At 41.2% G+C, this 27,037-nt stretch overlaps 1 long non-coding RNA gene across 2 annotated transcripts; it reads right to left on the bottom strand.

Annotated features, from left to right (window-relative positions):
• Positions 1-3,551: 3,551 nt before the first annotated feature.
• On the bottom strand, positions 3,552-12,862 carry LOC130291600 (uncharacterized). 2 transcript variants are annotated; one of them, XR_008847977.1, is made up of 3 exons: positions 12,729-12,862; positions 7,137-7,506; positions 3,552-4,074 (listed from the first exon to the last, which is right to left on the bottom strand). It is a non-coding gene; the product is annotated as an uncharacterized LOC130291600 (long non-coding RNA). The 2 variants fall into 2 exon arrangements; XR_008847976.1 differs by lacking the exon at positions 3,552-4,074 and adding an exon at positions 6,907-7,002.
• Between the last annotated feature and the right edge of the window lie 14,175 nt (positions 12,863-27,037).

The raw sequence follows: 27,037 nt of genomic DNA, 5'->3' as shown, positions 1-27,037 counted from the left end.
ATCAGATGTCACTTGTGACAAAGTGGACCACCATGTTAACCAATTGATGATAGCAGATGGGTTGCTGGTCAAGACACAACAGCTAGCTGATACCTGGAGCTTAGGTTTCTCACTGCGACTCCCGCTATCACAGATGCAACACATTTTGCTGCAGGAAAGCAGCTTCATCAAGCATGACAGGAAATAGGTATTTTATAGGAGTGGTAGTTTGTTACGTCGGTACAAGGAAGGGAGAGGGAACATTTGGAATAAGTAATGTGATATAACAGTTACAGGAGAAACATATCAAAAACATGTATCAAAAACATATGTGAACAAATATAAAACAATTTAATAAAAATACAAAAAGTTATGAATTGTATTTACTCTGAGTGTAATGCATACATGCTTGCACACATGTGAAAATAGGCGTGCATGCATATATGCAAATGCATGCAAATCTATAACGATATAGTCACTAATACATACATGAGAAGTGCATCCATAGCGTGGAAAAAATAAAATACAATGGGATGAATAAAATACATAAAGACTAAACATACAAACAAAAAAGAAACAAATTGTACACAAACTGATTAAGCAGATGTAAAAATGGAAAAATATGTAGACCAAACAGGTAATAGTGGAAATAATGAAAAAAAGAATAAAAGAGAGAAAAAAAGAAAATGAATAAAATAATAAAAGGTGTAAATATAGGATGTAAATGTAGAAGTGATATGTACATATATTTGATCCAGTGTATCTGAGTGTAGGGAGTAGTTTAGCAAAAGTGAAAAGTAAAGATAATGTCAGCAATAATCGAGATATTGTGGTGGTCATATTGCAACTATAAAGGCATCTGCAGAGCATGAAAAATGTATGTATGGAACAGAGGGTTATGATTATGGCATATGCAGAGCATGTAAAATGTATATATGGAACAGAGGGTTATAGTAATGTGATAAAAAAAATTATTCCTATTGTGCATGGTAATGTAATCAAAACATTTTTAAGTAAAATTATTCCTATCGTGCAAACCATGTAGACTATGCGGTCCCAGTAAGTACGGCCTGCGAATGATTATCGAACATTTTCGATGGTCTCATTTAGACCATGCGGTACTAATGTGGATAATTTGAATATCCAAATAGATTCACGATTAATTAAACATTGAAACCGATTAGGTCTATTGTCAGGTATTGTTTAGAGAATAGTAGATAGTAAAAGAATAAAGAAGATATATCATTTTTATGGATAATAGAAAAGTACAGAGAGACGCTATGTAATATAAAGTTATTTTTAATGTTAGATCTGTGATTAGACATGCGGGAGCGCACAATTTGAATATTGCGCCCCACATATTGTAGGTGACAACTGCAGGATAACAGATAGATAGCAAACTGTTTATCGCAATTTAACGATTGGTTAATAGAGCAAAAAATGTTGGTAAATTTATTTATTTATTTATTTATTTTTAAATCAACTGGTGCTAGAAAGTTAAACAGATTTGTAAATTACTTCTATTAATAAAGCTTAGTCCTTCCAGTACTTATTAGCTTCTGAATACTACAGAGGAAATTATTTTCTTTTTGGAACACAGAGCTCTCTGTGACATTGCTGACCATTTTAGGAACTGTCCAGAGCAGCATATGTTTTATATGGGGATTTTCTCCTACTCTGGACAGTTCTTATAATGGACAGAGGTGTCAGCAGAGAGCACTGTTTCCCAAAAAGAAAAAAATGTTTTCTGTAGTATTCAGCAGCTAATAAGTACTGGAAGGATTAAGATTTTTTAATAGAAGTAATTTACAAATCTGTTTAAATTTCTGGCACCAGTTGATAAAAAAAAAATAGTTTTCCACCAGAGTACCCCTTTAACATCAACAGATTTAAAGTGAGTTTTAGTGTAAATATGACCCGCTCTATTTAAATCTCCAGGGGGTAAAAAATGTATGCTGTCAGTGGAAAAATTAAGAGTGAATTGTAAACCCCATTTATTAGAATTGAGATGGGTGATGAAATCACGAGCCTGTGATTCAGAACCTGTCCATAAAATAAACAGGTCATCTATATAGTGACGAAAAAATATAATATAATGGGAATAAATCAGAGTCTGTGCTATGTGAACGGTTTTGAAGGACCCCATGAATAAATTGGCGTATCTAGGGGCGAAGCGCGTCCCCATAGCACAGTGCCGTTAAAGGAAAATATATTATGAGTGAGAATAAAAGAAATCGACTGTAAAAGAAATGAAGCTTGATCGGGGTGTAGGGAGGGATCCCTAAAGAAGAGTTCTTCAATCACGCTCAGGCCTAGGTCGGTATTAATATTAGAGTATAAAGATCATACATCTAAAATAAGAATAGCAAAAGTAGAGGGTAAATTGAAATTTTGAAGTTCTGAGATTAATTGGGTAGAATCTTTTAAATAAGTGGGTAACTGTAAAACATAAGGCTGTAAAAAAGATCAACCAAATGTGACAAATTGGCAGTAATGGATGAAATACCCAAAATAATAGGACAACCGGGGGGATTAACAGAACATTTGTGAAGTTTTGTTAAATAATAAAAATTGGGAAGGGAATAATGTTTAATAGTGAGAATAGATAACTCTTTTTTATTAAATAAACATTTGATAGAAGCTTCATTGATCATACTGATATAGGCCTGATGGTATTCACGTGAGGGGTCCGTATGTACTGTAGAATTTTATAATAGTCTTTGTCAGACAAGATTCTAAGTGATTCGAGAATGTAATCCTCCTGATTTAAAATAGCCACTCCCACCGTTACCTCCCCTTTATTCGCATGGCGGATGACAATTTTTTCATTATTCTGTAGTGTTTTTATAGCATTCCTTTCTGCGGCCATGAGATTATCAGTATATCTGAAATTAATGCAGTTAAGGTTTATGTTGCTAAACTCAGACATTACAACCAAATAAAATGTATGTAAAAAGGACCTCGATGGTGAAGTGGATAAAAGGAAGATGGAGGTTTTACCTCTACAGGTTTAATATTTACTACAGGGATGGAAAAATCGAGTGCCATACTATTTGCTTGATTGTCAGGCTGAGGTGGTGAATTCAACCTCTGATTATTATCTAATATGGTGGAATGTCTCGCTAAGGTAAGTTTTCCAATGTATTGATTTAAATCAAGAAAGAGCTGAAATTCATTGGGGTTAGCCATCGGACAAAAAGATAAAACTTTAGATAAGAGACATATTTCATTTTCTGAAAGTAAATAGGAAGAAAAGATTGAAAAGTTTTCTTTTTAAGTTGTTCCAGAAGGAACTGAGTTGTGTCTTCGTGATTTGCCACCTCTGCAGCCTCTGGTCACTCTTTTCTTTTTAGAGGGGGTTTGGTGAGAGGTGTTCTTGTGAGCGGTGGGAAATAATGTGTGATCGGTTGGTGAGACATCTGGGAAACTGTATGCAGTGAAGACACAGTGTGAACAAGAGATGGATGGTAGTCTAAAAAAGAAATGTCAGATATGGGTGAGGGACAAAGAGTGATGGATGACATATGTGTGATTGCAGAAAATAGGGATTGTCCAGCGCTGAACTTGCGGTTAAAAGCTTGTTCTTTATTTAGAAAAATACACAGAAGACACTTGACAGAGGATAACGGCTGACGCGTTTCACACAAAAGTGCTTAATCGTAGACTAACGAGTTATACGAATCACGCAAGTTGAAATACATGTACGCCAGGTCACATGACCTGATACGTCACCTTATGCTAAAATACAAGAAACAATGTGGAAAACCCGGAAAAGCTAGAAAAACATGGGAAATACAATAGGGGTATCGGGAGACGTGTCATCGCACACCGGTGGGTGGTTTAACTGGTTAAAAAAGTATGAAAATTACAAAAATTACTGGGGATGTTGGGAGCAGATTTCTCCCTGTTTTTCATCTCCGGTATAGCCAGTCTCCTGGATAAGTGTCGAGCTTTGCTTCGTTTGGCCATACAACTGTTGCCAGTGGTTACCACCTATCCGGTGCGATGTTCACATCTTGTTCTGTTCTTGAGTCTTCTCAAGGAGGTGATGGACAATGGATAATAATACTTGATGTTCAAGAAAAGACGTAGACACTAAAAAAAACAATAGTACATAAATTAGTCTCATATGCGGGTTAATGTGAGTTTATCATACAGGTTTAATTCTGGATACATTTCAATGAACTTGGTTTTGTTTTGTTTTTATTTGTTATTTGTTATATTTTTTATTTTACTTTATTTTAATTATTTTATTTTATTTTAATTTAATATTTTAATATTTTGTTTTATTAACTTTAATTCATATATTCCAAAAATCCAAGCATAGTCCTGAACTCATCATATCTCCATGCCAATTGTTCTGTTACTATGTATTGTTAGTATGTTGTCTCATTTATTTATTTAGGAAATTATTACATGCATGTCATAATCATGTCCAATCTTTTGTTCATTCCCCTCGGATATCTAGTGTCCAAAACAAAGATCCAATATGTTTCACGATTGTAAAGCTTCCTTTTCAGATCACCCCCTCTGGGACCCAGTCTGACCCTCTCTAGTCCTGTTAGTTTCAATGTGCTTGTGTTGCCTGCATGTGTTTCCCAAAAGTGTCTGGATAACATGGATATATTAATACCAATGTTGCTACTATCCGATACATGTTTTCTAAATCTTGTTTTTAACATATTGCCCGTGCAACCCACATATTGTAGGTTGCTTTGGGTACAAGTAGCTACATAAACCACATTTTTTGTGTTGCAGTTAATGTAGCTCTGGATAGTATGTATTTTTCCTGTATAGCATGATATAACCTGTTTGGTGATATCCATGCAATTAGGCATTTACTGTGACCACATTTGTAGTTACCTGTGGATTTAAGCCATGTTTTTTTATGTTGATTCTCTGTGTTTCTATTGTCACTAGAGAATAGGCTCGGTGATAAGGTTACTCCAAGTGAGGGACCTTTCTTTGACACCACAGCTATCCCATCTGATATGATATCTTTCAGAATGGGATCTGTTTCTAACACTGGAATGTATTTCTCAATAATGTGTTTGATTTTACCGAACTGCATACTATACGGTGTGACAAAGAAAGGTTTCTTTTTATTTTTATTTTTGTTGTTATTTTTTATTCTTAGTGCCTGTATTCCCTGCGTTTGTTTGGGAATTAAATTCTTCATTGGCAGTTTCATTTCTCCTGGAAAATTTTACTAACTCCGTCCTGCTGATGCCCTCCACTTTGTTATGAGCCCTTTCAAGAACCGGGGGAAATATCCCCGGTCATTGAATCTGTCTATTAATTCTTTGTTGGCCGTTTTCAGGAGACTGTCATTTGAACCGGCACATTTCCCCAAAGGGGATATTTTGTAGAACATGTTTGGGGTGGCAGGAGGACGCCAGCAGGACGGAATTGGTAGCTGTTTCTTTTCTGTATGGGATAATCTCAATCTGCGATTCTACCCCACTAACGGTAATATCCAGAAAATTTGCTTTGCTACCTCCAAAATAGTGGGTGAAGCGCAGATTGAGGTTATTGGAGCTGATGTAGTGGACAAATTCCCTAAACCTATCTTCTGATCCCTTCCATATCAGTAGCAGATCATCTATGATTCTGCCGACCCAGTGTATTTGTTTGAAGCATGGGTTACTGAGATTAAACAAATAGATTTGCTCCCAATGAAACATAAATATGTTTGCGAAAGAGGGTGAATACTTCGCCCCCATGGAAGCTCCCCTGGTCTGAAGAAAAAACACGCCATCAAACATAAAATAATTGTGTTTTAACAAAAAATCAGTGGCCATGATAATAAATTCCTTCAGACCAGGGGATTATGTGCTATATCGTTCCAAATGAAGGGATCGAAGGGTAAAAGCCCACTACATCGCATGTTGCCCAGGAAAAATCAGATTTCCATTGTATTTTCTCCAGGATACCAATCACATGTTTGGTGTCCTGGATGAACGTAGGGGTTAGGGTAGTGAGGGGTTGCAGATAGTGGTCAACCCACTCCCCAAGTCGTTCCAAGAGGGACCCTATACCGGCCACAATGGGCCTGAGGGGAGGTGGGAAAAAAAAAAACCTTGTGGAGCTTGGGGAGTGAGTGGAACTCACTTGGGTTAAGGACGAACAAAAATTCCTCAAGTTTACTATCCAGTGCCCCCAGTGACACCCCTTCTTTCAATAATTTCTTAAGACCCTCCTGAAAGGCTTTTGTCGGGTTGCCACTGAGTTTACGATATGTACTGCTGTCTGCGAGGATTTCCTCATTTAGTTTTTTATACAACCCGGCGTCTAGGACTATAATGTTACCTCCTTTGTCGGAGTTGCGGACAACAATATTGTTGTTGTCCCCCAGCTCTTTCAAGGCTGTCCTCTCTGTTTTACTCAGGTTGTTGTAACCCGTGGCAACTGATGTTTTATCATGCAGTTTAACAAGATCTCTCTCCACCAATTCCTGGAATCTATCCAGGGCCTCCGTGCGGGAGGCCACGGGATAGAATCCAGGATTGGAGGAGGTAAATGGGGTACACAATGTATCACACTCCTTAGCATTTTCTTTTTCTAAACTCATCAAGTGCAGCATTACATTTTGGTCTATGAAATTATTACAGACACATGTTGGAGTGTCTGTAGAGAAAAGAAAAGAAAGGACCGACGGACGGTGCCTCGTGTATTTACCCTCAATAGATCGGGTGGTGGGTCAACCCCACGGGGCTTATAGATGACCGCTCACCTTGAGATCTATGCAGAAAAGCATACCACCCACGATATAATCGGGGTACTGTAGTGCGAGTCGCTGCTATGCCGATGGGTTGCAGGAGGAAACAAGTCGTCCTGGGAGTCAATATTAGAAGTAGAGCAGGAAAAAACCCTCAGGTATGGCGCTGTAGACTCTTGTAGACAGATGAGACGGATGCCAAAGGTAATAGGAAAGTCCTCAGCAGGACATTTTATAAAAAAAAAAAAACAATAAAATGGACAAGATTACGCGTTTCGAGGATCCCGCCCTTCCTCAGATCAGACCTGTTGGAGTGGAAAGTACAGAGGTAACAGTAGGCATTATTTCATCCTGTACATTATAGAAGTACATCTATGTAACGTAAGACCGTGAGCTAGCTTATTGACATCTAAAAGAGTATAAAATAAATTAAACTTACAGGATGGTACAAAGTTAAGTCCTTTGCTGAGAAGTTTGATTTGGGCTTCCGAAAGCACACATGCCGATAGAATCGTTACTGGGCACCTCTTGGGGTCAAGAGGGACCTGAGGGGATAGCGTCTTTCTTCTATGTCTTCTGCCCGCTCTTCGTGTGCCTGGGCTCTTTTCTTTTGTCTTTGCCAGTTTTTTGACAGAGTGCCCCCTTGAGGAGTTGTTGTATTAGAGCTGGTTGCCGAATTTTCAGTAGCTGTATTTCTGTTCCTACTAGTATTGCCCCCTTCTTGTGAGCTTTCTGGATCTGAAAAGCTGACACCTCTTGTTGGCTTGGATTTGGTTCTACGTCTAGAGTCCTCCTCCTGAATACAGGCACTAAGAATAAAAATAACAACAAAAATAAAAAGAAACCTTTCTTTGTCACACCGTATAGTATGCAGTTCGGTAAAATCAAACACATTATTGAGAAATACATTCCAGTGTTAGAAACAGATCCCATTCTGAAAGAAATCATATCAGATGGGATAGCTGTGGTGTCAAAGAAAGGTCCCACACTTGGAGTAACCTTATCACCTAGCCAAGTCTCTAGTGATAATAGAAACACAGAGAATCAACAAAAAAAAACATGGCTTAAATCCACAGGCAACTACAAATGTGGTCACAGTAAATGCCTAATTGCATGGATATCACCAAACAGGTTATATCATGCTATACAGGAAAAATTCATACTATCCAGAGCTACATTAACTGCAACACAAAAAATGTGGTTTATGTAGCTACTTGTACCCAAAGCAACCTACAATATGTGGGTTGCACGGGCAATACTTTAAAAACAAGATTTAGAAAACATGTATCGGATAGTAGCAACATTGGTATTAATATATCCATGTTATCCAGACACTTTCAGGAAACACATGCAGGCAACACAAGCACATTGAAACTAACAGGACTAGAGAGGGTCAGACTGGGTCCCAGAGGGGGTGATCTGAAAAGGAAGCTTTACAATCGTGAAACATATTGGATCTTTGTTTTGGACACTAGATATCCGAGGGGAATGAACAAAAGATTGGACATGATTATGACATGCATGTTATAATTTCCTAAATAAATAAATGAGACAACATACTAACAATACATAGTAACAGAACAATTGGCATGGAGATATGATGAGTTCAGGACTATGCTTGGATTTTTGGAATATATGAATTAAAGTTAATAAAACAACATTTTAAAATATTAAAATAAAATAATTAAGATAATGTAAAAGAAAAAATATAACAAATAACAAATAAAACAAAAATAAAAACAAAACCAAGTTAATTGAAATGTATCCAGAATTAAACCTGTATGATAAACTCACATTAACCCGCATATGAGACTAATTTATGTACTATTGTGTTTTTTTGTGTCTACATCTTTTCTTGAACATCAAGTATTATTATCCATTGTCCATCACCTCCTTGAGAAGACTCAAGAACAGAACAAGATGTGAACATTGCATCGGATGTGTGGTAACCACTGGCAACAGTCGTATGGCCAAACGAAGCAAAGCTCAACACTTATCCAGGAGACTGGCCATACCAGAGATGAAAAACAGGGAGAAATCTACTCCCAACATCCCCAGTAATTTTTGTAATTTTTATACTTTTTTAACTAGTGTAGTTAAACCACCCACCGGTGTGCGATGACACGTCTCCCGATACCCCTATTGTATTTCCCATGTTTTTCTAGCTTTTCCGGGTTTTCCACATTGTTTCTTGTATTTTAGCATAAGGTGACGTATCAGGTCATGTGACCTGGCGTACATGTATTTCAACTTGTGTGATTCGTATAACTCGTTAGTCTACGATTAAGCACTTTTGTGTGAAACGCATCAGACATTATCCTCTGTCAAGTGTCTTCTGTGTATTTTTCTAAATAAAGAACAAGCTTTTAACCGCAAGTTCAGCGCTGGACAATCCCTATTTTCTGCAACAATACGAAGCCGAGGGTGGGACCGGCATGTCCGTGCGCAGGTGTAGCGGATTTGGATGGTGTATAGAGCGACACAGGATCTTGCTACGACATATGTGTGATATTATGGCTGTCTGCAGGAGATGCAAGTGAGGAACGTTGAGTTGTGAGGAAGGAAGTGTTGATACTGGGTGAATTGTGAGTGTATGTAGTGGTAGAAAGTTTGGATGGGTCCGGAATAGAGGATAGTAGCAGAGGAGGTAGTAAAGGACAGATCATATTATGATTGAACAGAAAAGCAGAAAGATCAGGTGCAGTAGTGGTAAGAGAGGAAGAGTGTGAGCAAGACAAATTAATATTCATGGAAGAATCAATAATAGCACCTGTTTGATGCACCCTAGTTTTTTGTAAGGGAAGAGTTACTTTGAGACACGGCATGTGGCAGATTCATGTCGTGATTGTAAGGAATACTAGATGTCTCAAAAGGAGTGGCTGCAGATCTGACCAAATTAGATGGAACAGATCAATGTTGTGTTAGAGAATGAGATTTATCAGTACTGTCTGCAGTTGTAAAAGTTTTTTTCACAATACAAGGAGATCATTTTTCTTGATTTTGCTGTAGTGGATGTGTATTGCAGGTGAAATTTTTTTATCACCTTCGTATTAATAATATTGTGTTTTCTTTGAGGAGTAAAATATTGGTTAGGTCTAGGATGGTAACGTGTAGGGTTCCCTACATTGTTCTCACCAGGAGGTACATTTTGTGTGCCGGTGCCCCTAGGGTAAGAAACATTTTTCGGCCATTTATGAATTTGTCCGAAGGCATAATCCTGCTTGTCTCTATTTTATTTGTGCATTTTCTTATTGATGGTGTCAATCTCCAGCCGATGTAATCGATTGAAAATGGCACCATCAATTTTCTTGTATTCAGATGTGGAGCAATATTTATGTAATGCATGTTTAACAGTGATAGCCTGTTGCATGTATTTGGCTGCCACTGCTTTTCTTTTGAATACTAAGCGAGTCATTAACCCGTGTGAACATTTTTCAGTGTACTCCTCTGTGCACGTCCTGGCACTTCTCTGCCTGACATACTTAGTGCGTAAATAAGGGGAGTACAATGCGCTCCACTATGCTTAAAACAGTATTTGTGTACAACACCAGTAGGTGTGTACTTTTGGCTGGCCTTTCACAGTATCTAGTCCCTTATCACTTTAACAGGAACAAAATAGTACACCACTTAGATGTACGTATGTGGTATGCACTTATGAGGGGAGGACAATGCGCTCCAGTATGCTGAAAACCATATTTGTGTACAACACCAGCTGGTGAGTACTTTTGGCTGGCCTTTCACAGTATCTAGGCCCTTAAGAAGTTACCAGGAACACAATAGTACACCACTTAGATGTATGTATGTGGTATGCACTTATGAGGGGAGGACAATGTGCTCCAGTACACTTAAAACAGTATTTGTGTACAACACCAGCTGGTGTGTATTTTTGGCTGGCCTTTCACAGTATCTTGGCCCTGAAGACTTTAACAGGAAAAAAATAGTACCCTACTTAGATGTACATATGTGGTATCCACTTATGAGGGGAAGACAATGCACTCCAGTACGCTTAAAACTGTATTTGTGTACAACCCCAGCAGGTGAGTACTTTTGGCTGGCCTTTCACAGTATCTGGGCCGTTAAGTCTTTAACAGAAACAAAATAGTACTCCACTTAGATGTACTAATGTGGTATGCACTTATATGGGGAGGACAACATATGTGGTATGCACTTATATGGGGAGGACAATGCACTACAATACGCTTAAAAAGTATTTGTGTAAAACACCAGCAGTACACACCAGTGCTGCAGCACACAGTCTCTGTGTACTACGCCCAAAATTGCACTTTCTCTCTCAATCCCACGCCCTTCCCTATCAATGCATCTAGGCAGGATTTGGGCTTGAGCTGAATCACTGCTGTTCTTTGCAACACACTGTGCAACACACTGCTCTTTGTCCCTCTCTGTAGTAGAACTCTATAGTGACTGGGAGGTGAATCGCTGCTGTAAAAAATGCTTTTCTGTGCCACACACAGCACTGCCTGTCCCTCTCTATCTCCCTACAATAAAAGGCTGAATTAACTGGCTGCAAGATGTCAAATTTTTCCTAAAAATCGTCACAAATTCGGATTTTTCAGATTCGATTCGCTCCTCCCTAGCTAGGACTTTCATGCCAGAGAATACTTTGTCTTTGTAGAGGGCATGTTTGTTAAATAAGTCTCAGCCTTATATTATTGGAATCAGATGCTATTGCTGTAGTAAATCTCACATTCTGACATAACAGCCTGCGTCCTCCCAAACAATGAATACCAATTCCATTCTCAATGCATTATTTCTATTCCAAGCAATGGAAGATTGAGATTTCAGACTGAATCCAAATTTATGGGGCATGCGAAAGCTCTGCCTCTCAACCAAGTCATTCAGGAGTGTCCTTGAGAAAAGGTGAAGTGTGGGGGGTGTTCATTAGATTTGTGGATATTTTGAAATAAATATATATATATATATATATATATATATATATATATATATATATACACACACATTAAGAGAGGGAACAGTAGAGTATTTTAATGGGAGTAAGGGAATAGTGAAATATTGAATAGTATATATTAGTTTTAATGTTTGACTAATTTTTGCTCAGGAAACTCCAAAGTAAATAGACATAGCAAAGATGAAATTATAATATGAATACAATAAGGGAGATTTATCAAAACCTGTCCAGAGGAAAAGTTGCTGAGTTGCCAATAGCAACCAATCAGATCGCTTCTTTCATTTTGCAGAGGCCTTGTTAAAAATGAAAGAAACAATCTGATTGGTTGCTATGGGCAACTTTTTCTCTGGACAGTTTTGATAAATCTCCCCCATTAATTAGTTTAGCAGGAATGGGTTACCTGCTACTTCTAAAACTCTATGACAAATTTAGCTGTACTATATTTGTGGCTTGGATACTATATTGTATCAGGACGTTCATCATGTTATCTACACATAGAATAACAAATCTTTGCTTGCATTATGTAAATAGATATTTGCTTACACTAGAGGCTTAAAATTTGTCTTGATCATGTCCAAGTAACATTGTGACTCTAAACCAACTGTGCACCTACCGTATATACCCGAATATAAGCCAAGGCCCCTAATTTCACCCCAAAAACCCAGGAAAAGTTATTGACTCGACTAAAAGCCTAGGGTGGGAAATACATCATCCCCCCCATGTCATCATCCCCCCAATGTCATCATCCCCCCCTGTCATCATCCCCCCCTGTCATCATTCCCCCTGTCATCATCCCCCTGTCATCATCCAGACCCCCGTCATTAACACCCCCGTCATTACAACCCCCGTCATCATCACCCCATCATCATCACTCTGTCATCATCCCACCCCTTCATCATCACCGCCTGTCAATCCCCTCAGTGGTCTTCAACCTGCGGACCTCCAGATGTTTCAAAACTACAACTCCCAGCATGCCCGGACAGCCATCAGCTGTCCGGGCATGCTGGGAGTTGTAGTTTTGAAACATCTGGAGGTCCGCAGGTTGAAGACCACTGCGCGGGCCTTTGTCATCATCCAGACCCACCCCTTTAGTTTTCTACTCACCTCCCATCAGTGGGAAGGAAGGGTGAGCTGGTCCAGGCCATTTATGCTGCAGGGATCGTCCGGTGGAGAGGGTTAGTCGTTCTGGGCTGTACATTTTCACCGGGAGCGCCTCTTCTCCGCTCGCTCCGGGCCAGCCCCACACTAGTGATTTTGCCTTGACGACGACACAGGGACTTTCATGCGCATGGACGTCCCTATGCGTCGTCGTCAAGGCAACATCACTAGTCCGGGGCAGGCCCGGAGCGAGCAGAGAAGTGGACCTCCCGGTGAAAATGTACAGCCCGGAACGACTAATCCTCCCCACCGGACGGTCCCTGCAGCATAGATGGCTCGGACCAGCTCACCCTTCCTTCCCACTGAGGGGAGGTGAGTAGAAAACTAAAGGGGGGGGGGGTCTGGATGATGACGAAGGCCCGCACAGTGGTCTTCAACCTGCAGACTTCCAGATGTTTCAAAACTACAACTCCCAGCATGCCCGGACAGCCGATGGCTGTCCGGGCATGCTGGGAGATGTAGTTTTGCAACATCTGGAAGTCCACAGGTTGAAGATCACTGATGAAAGGATTGACAGGCGGAGAGTTCACTCGAGTATAAGCCGAAGGGGGGGGCGTTTTCAGCACGAAAAATAGGCTTATACTCGAGTATATACAGTATGTGAGATAGACATGCTCTAAAAAGGACTTTTTATTCTTTAGATGTTTAAGAAAGTCTCTACTCACTCATAGCAAGTAGACATCTTAAAAATGGTGAAAACTGGAGCACAAATTTATTGGAAAGAAACAGAACACAGCAGCAGCACCATAATATTTATTTTTATACATTTTTCTCTTTCTTTTTTTTCTTTCTGTCTATTCTATTTTTTTCATTTCTCTCTATTTCTGCTTCCTTTCTTTCTTGCCTTTTACCTTCTTTTCTTTCTGTGTTTCATTGACAAACTCTCTGGAATAGGTAAAACAAAAAATAACATAATTATGCCCTTTTTAAATAAGAATTTGAATAATTTGGATACTATTTAAAGTAACATAAATTAACCGCCTAACTGCCTCTGTGTGATATTCTTAGTAGTGAGTCATTTTACTTGGTATGTAAATGCATGCATAATAAATCCGAGTTTAGCTTGACAACTTGTAAGCAGATGTTACTTAGTCATTTCATGCTTCAAAAATGAGTGAATTCACCTATTATTATTCAGGATCTGTTATAAGATTTGTTTTTTTTCCTATAGTTGTTCTATCAAGCAAACAGTTTCCGACAGTGTTCAAAAACAGAATGGTTATTAAATTCTTCTCTGTACAGTTCCTTCTCTGGTAATGAATACACGACATGTGGATGTTAAAGGACCTGGGAGTGCTTTATAGATCGATAATTACATATGAGATAGATAGATATGGGAGGGATAGATAATTAGATATGAGTTTGGCCCCTTTCACACTACATAATTTACTCCGTTTTCGAAGTTCCGTCAGAAAATCGGCAGTAAAACGGCAGTTACAAAATCCTATACGGCCGTTAGAAAATCCCATTATAGTCTATGGGATTTTTCTAATAGCCGTTTTAACCCGTTATAGCCCGTTATTAATAATGGCCGTTATTTTGTTACAGAAGATAGTAACGGGAGAAATAGTTAATGAACTATTTCTCCCGTTACTATCTTCCGTCACAAAATAACAGCCGTTATTAATAACGGGTTAAAATGGCTGTTAGAAAAATCCCATAGACTATAATGGGATTTTCTAACGGACGTATAGGATTTTGTAACTGCCGTTTTACTGCCGATTTCCTGACGGAACTTCGAAAACAGAGTAATTATGTAGTGTGAAAGGGGCGATAGATAGATAGGCACTGCCCATTCACCATACTGTGCTGCCCATCTTTCTATAACTAGATAGGAAGAACCAGGTGGAGCAGCACTCACAAGTATAGAGTAAATGGGGTGCAGGCTGTGGTCAGGTCCCGGTCCTCGGACCCCAGATAAATGCAGCAAACAGGTAGATGCAGCAGCACTCCGGAGTAGTGAAAATAGTGACTTTTATTTATCACCAAAATACAGCGACGTTTCAATCACCTCTCATGGCCGTCATCAAGCCTTGATGACGGCCACGAGAGGTGGTTGAAACATTGCTGTATTTTGGTGATAAATAAAAGTCACTATTTTCTCTATAACTAGATAGATATGAGATAGATAGAATGATTGATTAGATATGACAAAGATAGATAAATAAATAGATAAATATGAGATAAATAGATATGAGAGAGATCATAAACTGGAGCAGAAGAAAACAAAAGCCCCCTGCAATCTATCAGCACCATCGGTCACATCATTTACTATAGTGCAGACACAAATAACAGATAACAGATACCAAACCATACAAACAAAGCACTATACATGTAACTATTTGATTGGAGCCTGCGTAATACACTCTTAATGGAACCATGATGTATAAACACGTCATGAAGCAACTTCTGCTGGAGCATACAGCAGTTGATAAGTACTGGAAGGATTAAGATTTTTAAATAGAAGTAATTTACAAATCTGTTTAATTTACCGTATTTTTTTGCCATATAAGACGCTCCGGCATATAAGACGCACCCCATTTTAAAGGAGGAAAATCTAGAAGAAAAAAAAAAGATTCTGAACCAAATACTGTAGTAAAATATTTTATATCAGTATAGTTTCCCCACAATAGTTGGCAGTATAGTTCCCCCACAATGGTAGGCAGCTCCCCCCCCCACAATGGTTGGCAGTACAGTTCCCCCACAATAGTTGGCAGTATAGTTCCCCCACAATGGTAGGCAGCTCCCTCCCACCATGGTTGGCAGTATAGTTCCCCCACAATAGTTGGCAGTATAGTTCCCCCACAATGGTAAGCAGATTCCCCCCCCCCTCCACAATGGTTGGCAGTATAGTTCTCCCACAATAGTTGGCAGTATAGTTCCCCCACAATGGTAGGCAGCTCGCCCCCCCCCCCCCCACAATGGTTGGCAGTATAGTTCCCCCACAATAGTTGGCAGCATAGTTCCCCCACAATAGTTGGCAGTATTGTTCCCCCACAATGGTAGTCAGCTCCCCCCGCCCCCCCCCACAATGGTTGGCAGTATAGTTTCCCCACAATAGTTGGCAGGATAGTTCCCCCACAATGGTAGGCAGCTCCCACCCACAGACATACAGCTTCCAGCCATATACAGTGTACGGCTGGAGGCTGTATTTCAGTGTGCTGCCCCCACAGTGTTCCAGTCACCGCTCCTCTGGCCCGGTGTCACAATCTACTGCTATGGCCTATGGACCATAGCAGTAGGTTCCGGGACCGGAGGAGCGGTGACCGGAACACTGAAGATTACGCGGCGCCGGTCACTCACCAGGCCCCGGCCGGCGCACGTCTTCCTCCGGTCCTCCTGTCCTCCAGCGCCTCTATGGTTGTACGCAAGGGACGTCACTGAGGTCCTGTGCGTACAACCATAGAGAGGCGGAGGATCGCAGGAAGACCGGAGGAGGAACGGAGGAGGACGTGCATCCGCCAGGGAATGGTTAGTGACCCGCTGACAAAGTTATGTCCCGAAAAGATTTTTCGGGACACAGGGATGTCCGGCATAGGAAAACCTATGATTATCTGCCCGGGCCGGCTCCTGTGTGCGGCTGCAGGCGGGGGCCGGCCAGAGCAGGTAAAAACTAATTCATGTATACTAAAAACCATGGTGCCTCCAGCTGTTGTGAAACTACAACTACCAGCATGCCCGGACAGCCTTTGCCGGTCCGGGCATGCTGGGAGTTGTACTTTCACAACAGCTGGAGGCACCCTGGTTTTTAGTATACAGTTATTAGTAATTCACCTGCCCTGTGCCCGGAACTGTATGTTCCAGGCGTAGGATAATAAACATAGCTGGTGTGAGGTGAAAAATTCACCGGCGGTCATGAGGCTGCTGTGGGCGGAGAGCGGGTAATCAGCGCTGTACCGCACCGCCGCAGCCTCTGTACTTACCGCTGACTTCCCGCTCTCGTCCGCAGTAACCTCGGGCGTATATTCGTTTTGGGGAAGAAAAAGTGCATCTTATATGGCGAAAAATACGGTACTTTGACCTCCAAAATGTTCAATTTTTTACAAATATGGGACTGTATGAGGGCTCATATTTTTTTGCAATGATCTGTAATTTTTATCATTCTTGTGTAGTGTTGACCTTTTCTTTTTTTTATCACTTTTTATTCCATTTTTTCTGGGGTGTGATGTGACCAAAAATCAGCAATTTGGAATTTGGTATGCTTTATACATTTACGCCGTTCACTGTTTGGCATCATTTACAACATTATATTTTAATAGTTTCGACATTTCTGCACTCATTCATTTATTTTATTTGTAAAATGGGAAAATTCGGGAGATTACAATTTTTATTGGGGTAGTGCTTATTCACATTGTTAAAAACGTTTTATTTCTTAAAAAAAAAAAAAAAATTAAGTCCCCAAGGGGACTATTGATAGCAATCTTTTGATGCTATGTATTGGCATAGAAATTACCAGTGATATCGTCGATTTACTTGCTCAGCCTGCCAGAAGGCAGACCATCCAGCCCTGGCTCCCACCTTGACTTATTATACGCCTGCGATCATGCTGCAACTGGTCAGATGAATCTCAAACAGCTCCCCTAAAGCTTTAGATGCCATGATCAGTATTGATCACGGCATCTAAAGGTTTAATGATGGCCATCAGCATGAACTCTGATGTCCACTATTAGCGGTGGGTCCCCAGCTGCTGATAGCAGCCGAGTCCTATGATTGTGGATGAGCAAATCCAATCTGACGAATCCGAATTTGTTATTCTATCGCGTGAATTGCTTCATTAAACTCCATTTAGCGTGGTGCAGGCTCCAGGGCATCTAAAATGGCAGATCCACATGTGAGGACATGGGGCAAGGAATCCTGGGAAGGCGGGTAGGCGGGATGACCCTGAATCACATGCAGCCTATCAGAAGCCAGTCACCCCTGTGATGTCACAGCCCTGTATAATCGGCAACCATTTTGCTACCAGTCACTTCAGCCTTTCACTGCAGAGAGAGAGATATATAGGGACTGAGTGCATTCTTACTGCAGAGATTCACCTCCCAGTCACTGTCTACAGCATTTTATTTCAGAGAGGGACCGAGAGCAGTGTGTTGCACAGAACAGCAGCGATTCAGCTCAAGCACAAATCTTGTCTAGAAGCACTGATAGGGAAGGGAGGGAGATTGAGAGAGAAAGTGCAATTTTGGGTGTTGTACACAGCGACTGTGTACTGCTGGTGTTGTACACAAATACTTTTTTAAACATACTGTAGCGCACTGATACCACATACGTACATCTAAGTGGTGTACTATTTTGTTCCTGTTAAAGTCTCAAGGGCCTAGATACTGTGAAAGGCAAGGCAAAAATACTCACCGGCTGGTGTTGTACACAAATACTTTTTTAAGCGTACTGGAGCACATTGTCCTCCCCTCATAAGTGCATACCACATATGTACATCTAAGTGGTGTACTATTTTATTCCTGTTAAATTCTCAAGGGCCTAGATACTGTGAAAGGCCAAGCAAAAGTACTCTCCGGCTGGTGTTGTACACAAATACTTTTATAAGCGTATTGTAGCGCATTGTCCTTCCCTCATAAGTGCATAACACATAGATACATACATATAAGTGTTGTACTATTTTGTTCCTGTTAACCTTTTGGGGATGCAGGGCTCCCCCCCAGGGGAATACAGAGCGGGGATTTCATCTTTAACCCCCCGCCCCCAACTGCCATTGGTCGGTCCTTCCTGACTGATCAATGGCAGGGGATAGGAGGAGGTGGCACCCCTTCCACCTTGCTCCTGTCCTTCAGGATGGTCGGAGCTGTCTCTGACAGGCATTGTCCCAGGATGCCTGCTGAATGATTTCAGCAGCGATCCTGGTCCGGGGTCCGCCCAGCAAGTGTCTGGGAACGGAAATGCTCAGGTCGTAAAGGTACATTCTGAGTCCTTAAGGATCGGGGATGCAGGACGTATACCTGGGCAGTCTGAGCATGCTTGGAGTTGTAGTTTTACAAAATCTGGAGGTCTTTTTAACACCATTACACAGTGGTCTCCAAACTGTTCTCCTCCAGTTGTTGCATAACTACAACTCCCAACATGCTCTTCGGCTGTCTGGGCATGATGGTAGCTGTAGTTTTGCAACAGCTGGAGGCACACAGGTTGGGAAACATGGAGTTAAGTGACAAACAGAGTTAAGTAACAAACTGTTTTGCAACCAGTGTGCCTCCAGCTATTGCATAACTACAACCTCCAGCATGCACGGTCAGCTAATGGCATGCTGGAAGTAGTATGGCTCCAGCTGTTGCATAACTGAAAGTCTCAGCATCCCTTCAGCTGTCACTGCATGCTGAGAGTTGTAGTTTTTGCAACAGCTGATGGCACACTGGTTGTGAAGCACAGAGTTTGTTACCTAACTCAGTGTTTCACAGCCAGTGTGCCTTCAGCTGTTGTAAACTACAATTCCCAGCATGCCTTTTGGCTGTCCGTACATGCTGGGAGTTGTACTTTTGCAAAAGCGTGAGAAACACTGGTTGCGAAACTTTGAGTTAAGTAACAAACTCTCAGTGTTTTGCAACCAGTGTGCCTCCAGCTGTTGCATAACTACAACCCCCAGCATGGGCGGACAGCCAAAGGGCATGCTGGGAGTTGTAGTTTTGCAACAGCTGAAGGTACAGTCACGCGGGCGGGGGTTTACAGTGAGTTTCTTGCTACAAGTTTGAGATGTAGCGAATTTTCCACTGCAGCTCAAACTCCCACCGGGAAACTCGCTGTGAACTCCCGCTCGTGTGAATGTACCCTAAAAACACTACACTACATTACACTACACAAACACATACCCCTATACATTTACCCCCCCCCCCCCCCCCAATGAAACTGAGAAATGTCTAGTATGGCACGGTTTCTAAAACAGAGCCTCCAGCTGTTCCAAAGCAACAACTCCCAGCACTGCCAGACAGCCATTGACTGTCCAGGCATGCTATGAGTTTTGCAACAGCTGGAGGCACCCTGTTTGGGAAACACTGCCATAGGGTAATTTTGGTGTTGGAGATAAGTCTAATTCTTGCATCCGGGTCCATCCCTGTGCAAATCCCTAATTTGGGCCTCTAATGCGCATGGCACTCCCTCACTTCAGAGCCGTATTGCAAGGCAACAGTTTAGGGCCACATATGGGGTATTTCCGTACTCGGGAGAAATTGCCTAACAAATTTTGGTGGCTTTTTCTCCTTTTGCCCCTTAGCAAAAGGTACAGTTGGGGTCTACTCCAGCATGTTATTGTAAAAAATTTAATTTTTTACCCTAACATGCTGGTGTTCCCCCATACTTTTCATATTCCCAAGAAGTAAAAGGAAAAAAAGATCCCCAAATTTGTAACGCAGTTTGGAAATGTGGCACAGAAATACCCCATAAGTGGACGTAAAATGCTCTGCGGGTGCACAACAAGGCTCAGGAGTGAGAGCAACATGTACATTTGAGGTGATTTGCACAGTGGTGGCTGATCGTTACAGCAGTTCTGACATAAACGCAAAAAAAAAACATCCAAATGTGACCCCATTTTGGAAACTACACCCTCACGGAACATAAAAAGGGGTATAGTGAGCCTTAACACCCCACAGGTGTTTGACGAATTTTCGTTAAAGTTGGACGTGAAAATAAATAAAAAAATATTTCACAAAAATGCAGGTGTTATCCCAAATTTTTCATTTTCACAAGGGGCAATAGGAAAAAAGCCCCCCAAAATTTGTAATCTAATTTCTTCTGAGTGTATAAATACCCCATATGTGGATGTAAAGTGTTCTGCTGGCGAACTACAGGGCTCATAAGAGAAGGAGCGCCATTGGGCTTTTGGAGAGAGAATGTGTCTGGAATTGAAGGCCATGTGCGTTTACAAAGCCCCCATGGTGCCAGAACAGTGGACCCCCCCACATGTGACCCCACTTTGGAAACTACACCCCTCATGTAATGTAATAAGGGGTGCAGTGAGCATTTACACACCAAAGGTGTCTGACAGATTTTTTGAACAGTGGTCCATGAAAATGAAAAATTAAATTTTTCATTTGCACAGCCCACTGTTCCAAAGATCTGTCAAAAGACAGTAGGTGTGAATGCTCACTACACCCCTTATTACATTCCATTATGGGGTGTAGTTAAGAAAATGGGGTCATGTGTGGGGAGGTCAACTGTTCTGGCACCACAGTGGGCTTTGTAAACGCACATGGCCTCCGACTTCCCTTGCAAACAAATTCTCTCTCCAAAAGCCCAATGGCGCTCCTTCTTTTCTGCGCATTGTAGTTTGCCCGCAGAGCACTTTACATCCACATATGGGGTAGTTCCATACTCAGAAGAAACAGGTTTAAAAATTATGGGAGGCTTTGTCTCCTATTACTCCTAGTGAAAAGAAAACATTTGGGGTAACACCAGCATTTTAGTGAAAAAATTATCACATTTTTCATTTTCTCTTCCAACTTTAGCAGAAATTTGTCAAATACCTGTGGTGCGTAAAGGCTTACTACCCCTTGTTATGTTCCTTGAGGAGTGTTGTTTCCCAATTAGTGTGCCATGAGGTGCTTTTTCTTTTTGCTGTTCTGGCACCATAGGGGCTTCCTAAATGCAACGTGCCACCCAAAAATCATTTCAGCAAAATTTGCTTTCCAAAATCCAAATGTGACTCCTTCTCTTCTGAGCATTGTAGTTGGCCTGCAGTGCACTTGATGTCAGTGCATGGGGTAGTTCCATACTCAGAAGAGATTTGGTTACAAATTTTGGGGGGCATTTTCTCCTATTACCCCTTGTAAATATAAAAAATTTGGGGAAAAATGCCTTTTAGTGAAAAAAAATTCATTTACACATCCAACTTTAACGAAAAGTTGTCAAACACCTGTGGGGTGTTAAGGCTCACTGTACCCCTTGTTACGTTCCTTGAGGGGTGTAGTTTCCACCCCTCAAGATCCCATTGTCACTCCTTCCCTTCTGAGCCCTCTACTGCACCCGTAGAACACTTAACATCCACATATTTGTTATTTCCTTACTCGAGAGAAATTGGGTTACAAATTTAGGGTAATTCCTCTAAGTGGTGTACTATTTTGTTCCTGTTAAAATCTCAATGGCCTAGATACAGCGAAAGGCCATACTCTCGCATTATTAATTCCCTTCTTTGCAAGAGTTACTCGCCCTAAAAAGGGCGGCCCCACACAGGAACTTCTCCCTATTTCCCCCTACAAACACTGCCATTTCCCAGGGTGTTTAGGTGGAAATAGAGAGTTTCCGGTGTGGGGCTGCCCTTTTTAGGGTGAGTAACACTTGTCAAGAAGGGAATTAATAGGGAGAGTAGGGCCTTACAGAGGAAGATTTTACCCCCACCTGCTAGAATGGACAATACATTGTTCCCTTCCACCGTTTCAAGGAATGTGTTTTCCGTCTTAAAAAGGGTGGCCCCATACAGGAACCTCTCCTTATTTCCACTTAAAAACCCTCGGAACAGGTAGTGTTTGTAGGTGGATATAGGGAGAGGTTCCTGTTTGGGGCCTCCCTTTTTAGGATGAGTAACACTTGCCAAGAAGGAAATTAATAGTGCGAGATTAGGGCCTTACAGGGGAGGTTTTCACCCCCTCCGGTTACACTTGACCATACGTTGCTCCCTTCCCCCTTTTCGAGGTCATTGCATCACATCAATACTTGGTAGTGTAGGTGGCACATGGTGTTTTTTGCACACCTTTCCTTTGGTTTGATTTAAAAAATAATAATTTGGCCCATATTTTTTTTTCAAATTCACAGTTTATTGAAACGATATTTAGAATTGACATATAATATCAACAGTGCAAAATAAAACAATGTATATAAGGCAGGAAGTCATGTTGTGAATCGGTAACAACATACAACAAGGTAATCCAAGCAGAGTCTTGATGGGGCAATATATTTTATTCTAAGCATATTATTAAAAGATAAGTTTTAGATAATGCATATCCTTAAAGATCCAACCCAATTTTTTTATATATATATCATATTTATGTGTCTAGCACCTTTATTTTTTGTTACACTTTTAATTTAGCTCACTAGTCTGAATTTCTCTCAAAGGGAGGGGGTGTGGCCTCACTGTGCAGGTCTCCGCCCCCTCCCTCAGTATGCTTTCTGCTCACATTTCCCCTAGCATTAGCAAAACTACAACTCCCAGCTTGTCCTCACTGACAGTAGCGGGACACAAGCTGACAGTGGGAGGATTTTTCCACCAGCTGTGAGCCCTGCGCTCACAGCTGTAAATCAAGGAAGTGTGTCCATGACATAGGTGACGATGCATGGACACAGCAGGAATAGTATATGTCCAAACAGGCAGGGGAGGGCAGTTGTTTGACTGGCTTTTTCAGTATAAAATACTGAAAATTTTCTAATGAAAGCAATTGCAAAACCTATTGGTTATACATGCTTTACAACATATCAAAAGTTTTTGTATCTGACAGTGCCCATTTAATACTTACTTGTGCACACTAACACTTTTACAAAATAGACCATTTTCTTCTGCCTACCTTCCTCAGCTACTATTCTGATCCTGCCACACGTCTGATGCCACACATCTGATGCGAAGTTCACCCCCTGGCTACTGGTATTGCCACCCACCGCACCACTCTGTCACCGGGTCACTTTCAGGACTCCTGATGCTGCGGCCACAATCAGGCTGTCTTATTCTGCCACTATATGATCTCCTCATGCTGATGCCAACTCCAAGCTGTCTCATACTGCCACCATATGTTCTCCTCATGCTGCTGCCACCTCCAGGCTTTGTCATGCAGCCACTATATGGTCTGCTCATGCTACCGCCAACTCCAATCTGTGTCATTCAGTCACTATATGTTCTCCTCATGCTGCCACCACCTCCTCGCTGTGCCAGTCTGCCACTATATGTTCTCCTCATGCGGCCGCCACCTCCACACTGTATCATTCAGCCACTATATGTTCTCCTCATGCTGCCGCAAACTCCATGCTGTGTCATTCAGCCACTATGTGGTCTCCTCATGCTGCCGCGACCTCCACACTGTGTCATTCAGCCACTATATGTTCTCCTCATGTTGCCACCAATTCCAGGCTGTGTCATTCAGCCACTATATGTTCTCCTAATGCTACCGCCACCTCCATGCTGTGTCATTCAGCCATTATATGTTCTCCTCTTGCTGCCACAAACTCCAGGCTGTGTCATTCAGCCACTATTGGGGGTCCTAATGCTGCCGCCAACTCCAGGCTGTGTCATTCAGCCACTATATGGTCTCCTCATGCTGCCACCACCTCTACGCTGTCGTTCAGCCACTATATGGTCTCCTCATACTGATGCCACCTCTAGGCTCTGTCATTGTGCCACCATGTGACATGTGACTCCTTGTTAGATTTGGTCTTTTGTAACCACACTATTTATTCAACGTAAACGCGGGGACCCAGGACATTAAACTTGGGAGTGCAATATTAAATAGAAATTTTAAAATCTTAAGTTTTAATTTAATAAAATCAATGTAATGTGGTCTCCCTGCTGCCACATCCAGACACTCTGCGGAGATGATTCTAACAGTCATGCCTGTAATCTGCATGTCATACTGAAAAACAGTATTTTTTCACTAGCACATCACACTCCCTATGCGCGTTAGGACAAGGCAAAGTGTTCTACACCCCTATTGAGGCTCTCTGTAGGCCAGAAATAGCCATTTTTAATAGCGATTCGCCGGGAATAAATTTGGAACAAAACAAATTTTGGGGGAAAATTTGCCGAATAGGCCGAATTAATTTTTTTTTTAAATTCGCTCATCTCTACCTATCTATATATATAAAACTCAACGTGTGTGTGTGTATGTATGTATGTATGTGTGTATGTTCCAGCATCACGTCTAAACGGCTAAAGATATTAACATGAAACTTGGCACACATGTTACTTGGACACTGGTTGGGAAACACTGGCCTAGGCCATTGTGACTAGGATTGTCACCGCTCCCTGGTCTCAAAACTTGGGCTCTCACTTTGCACTCTCCAGTTTATTGGGTGACAGACAATTTAAACGGGTACTCCGCCCCTAGACATCTTATCCCCTATCCAAAGGATAGGGGATAAGATGTCAGATCACTGGGGTCCCGCCGCTGGGCACCCCCGCAATATAGCAAGCAGCACCCACCTGTAATTGCTCCCGGAAGCGCTGGAGGTACTCCGGCTAATTCCTCTTTACCACGGGGATGGAAGATCGTGATGTCATGACTCCTTCCCCGTGTGACATCACGCCCCGCCCCCTCAATGCAAGTCTATGGGAGGGGGCGTGATGTCACACAGGGGCGGGGTCGTGACATCACGATCTTCCATCTCCGTGGTCGGGAGGAATTAGCCAGAGAACCTCCAGCGCTTCCGGAAGCAGTTACAGGTTGGTGCTGCTTGCTATATTGTGGGGGTCCCCAGCGACGGGACCCCCGGAGATCTGACATCTTATCCCTATCCTTTGGATAGGGGATAAGATGTCTAGGGGTAGAGTACCCCTTTAAGGCTATTTGGCTTACAGAGCAACCCAAATACATGAATACTCTGTGGTGTCTCCAGCTGTTGCAAAATGTGAAATTAAATGCAACATGATAATACTAGCTTGTTTGGCATGTCCTAATGATATGTCATAATCTCTATTAATATATTGATCTTAGTTATCAATAATGTATTGATGTATTAGATGATCTGATTAGTAGTGATGAGCGGCATAGACCATATTTGAATTTGCGATATTTCATAAATATATGGATGAATATTTGTCCTATATTCATGAATTTTGCATATTTGTTTTATTACTGTTTATTCCGTCTGAAATTCGTAATGAAATTCGTAAAATGCGCATGCTCGATTATATCTTTCAAATAACTACTTTCCTATTGGTTGCTAGGGATGTTTCTTACCTCTGACAACTGTATTTGCATCCTTCTCATTGGCCCTCAAGCTAAAAGAAGGGAGGGAAGTGTCGATATTTGCATAATTTTCGCATTCGCATATTTGCTTTCTTTGGACCACAAGCTGGAACCATGGAGGGATGATCACTTTTTATTTACACAGTACTCATCATTGTGATGTGTAGTGTGAAAATACAAAAAAAGCGAATATTTTTCATAACGAATATATTTGGCTATATTCTAAATATTCGCAAAATCGTGAAGGGCCGATATTCGCAATATAAATTCGCTATTTTAATATTCACGCTCAACACTACTGATTAGGTCACACAACCCTGCTTGGTGTCCAGAGGAAAAGTTGCTGAGTTGCCCATAGCAACCAATCAGATTGCTTCTTTCATTTTTGACAAGGCCTCTGCAAAAAATAAAAGAAGCAATCTGATTGGTTGCTATGGGCAACTTAGCAACATTTCCTCTGGGCAGGTTTAAATAAATCTCTCCCAAATTTAGTTCTTATTTGAGTTTGCTTACTCTAATGGAACAGATGTCTCTTTACTAAATAACTGGTCCCCCATGCTTGACAGTAATTTCACTGGGGTCTGACATTTTCTTTAGCCAAGTTGGTCTACATTTGCAGTGTTTTTAATACAGTTGCGCAAAATATTTGTGTGTTTTTAACAAAGGTGCAGCTAATAAATACTATCCACTGCATGGGCAACTGCACAGCCCTGCAACCCAGTTTTCCCAAAAATGTCTATTTCAAAAAGGCACAAAAAATCGTGCTAGATCACAAAATTTGCGCAAATTGCACCTTTTTACAGCCAAAAAAAAAATGACAGTAACAGTTTCATAAATCTCCCCCCAAAATTGAATTTAAAATCTGTGGTTCTTGCCCAGTAATTCCTTTTATGCAGGCTACGGTTATAACTACACCCAAGGGTCATCCCATCCCTGTATAAAGCACTTTTCTATATTTTATTATAGATTCTAAAGATGTGAGCTTCAGCCAAGGATTTCTCCAATCTCTGCACTATGCAGTTTTGTCACGTTGTTTCTGAAAAATTTTCAGAGAATAAATATAGATATTTCTGAACTCCTGCAGCTTCCTATCCCCTCTAGTGTTATTTGCCTCCCTCTTGCTTTTTTCCGACCATTTTTATTGATCTCAAGAAAAAAAGTAGCCATATGTTTATGAAAGCGATGTGATGGACTGGACGATGAAATTTCACATATATACAGAGAAATACGTTGCATTCCGGAGCAGCTACATTATTATTCTGATTATTGATACAAAATAATTAGTGTGAGAACTGCAGGAGAATTAATATAGTAAAGATAAGTCTATTTCCTATTGATTCTTCACATAGTAAATAGTTAACCCATCCCTAA

The sequence above is a fragment of the Hyla sarda genome, chromosome 9, assembly GCF_029499605.1.
Source record: "Hyla sarda isolate aHylSar1 chromosome 9, aHylSar1.hap1, whole genome shotgun sequence".
NCBI lineage: Eukaryota > Metazoa > Chordata > Amphibia > Anura > Hylidae > Hyla > Hyla sarda.
Note: the sequence above shows the minus strand (reverse complement) of the source record. Positions and strands in the feature narration are given on the sequence as shown.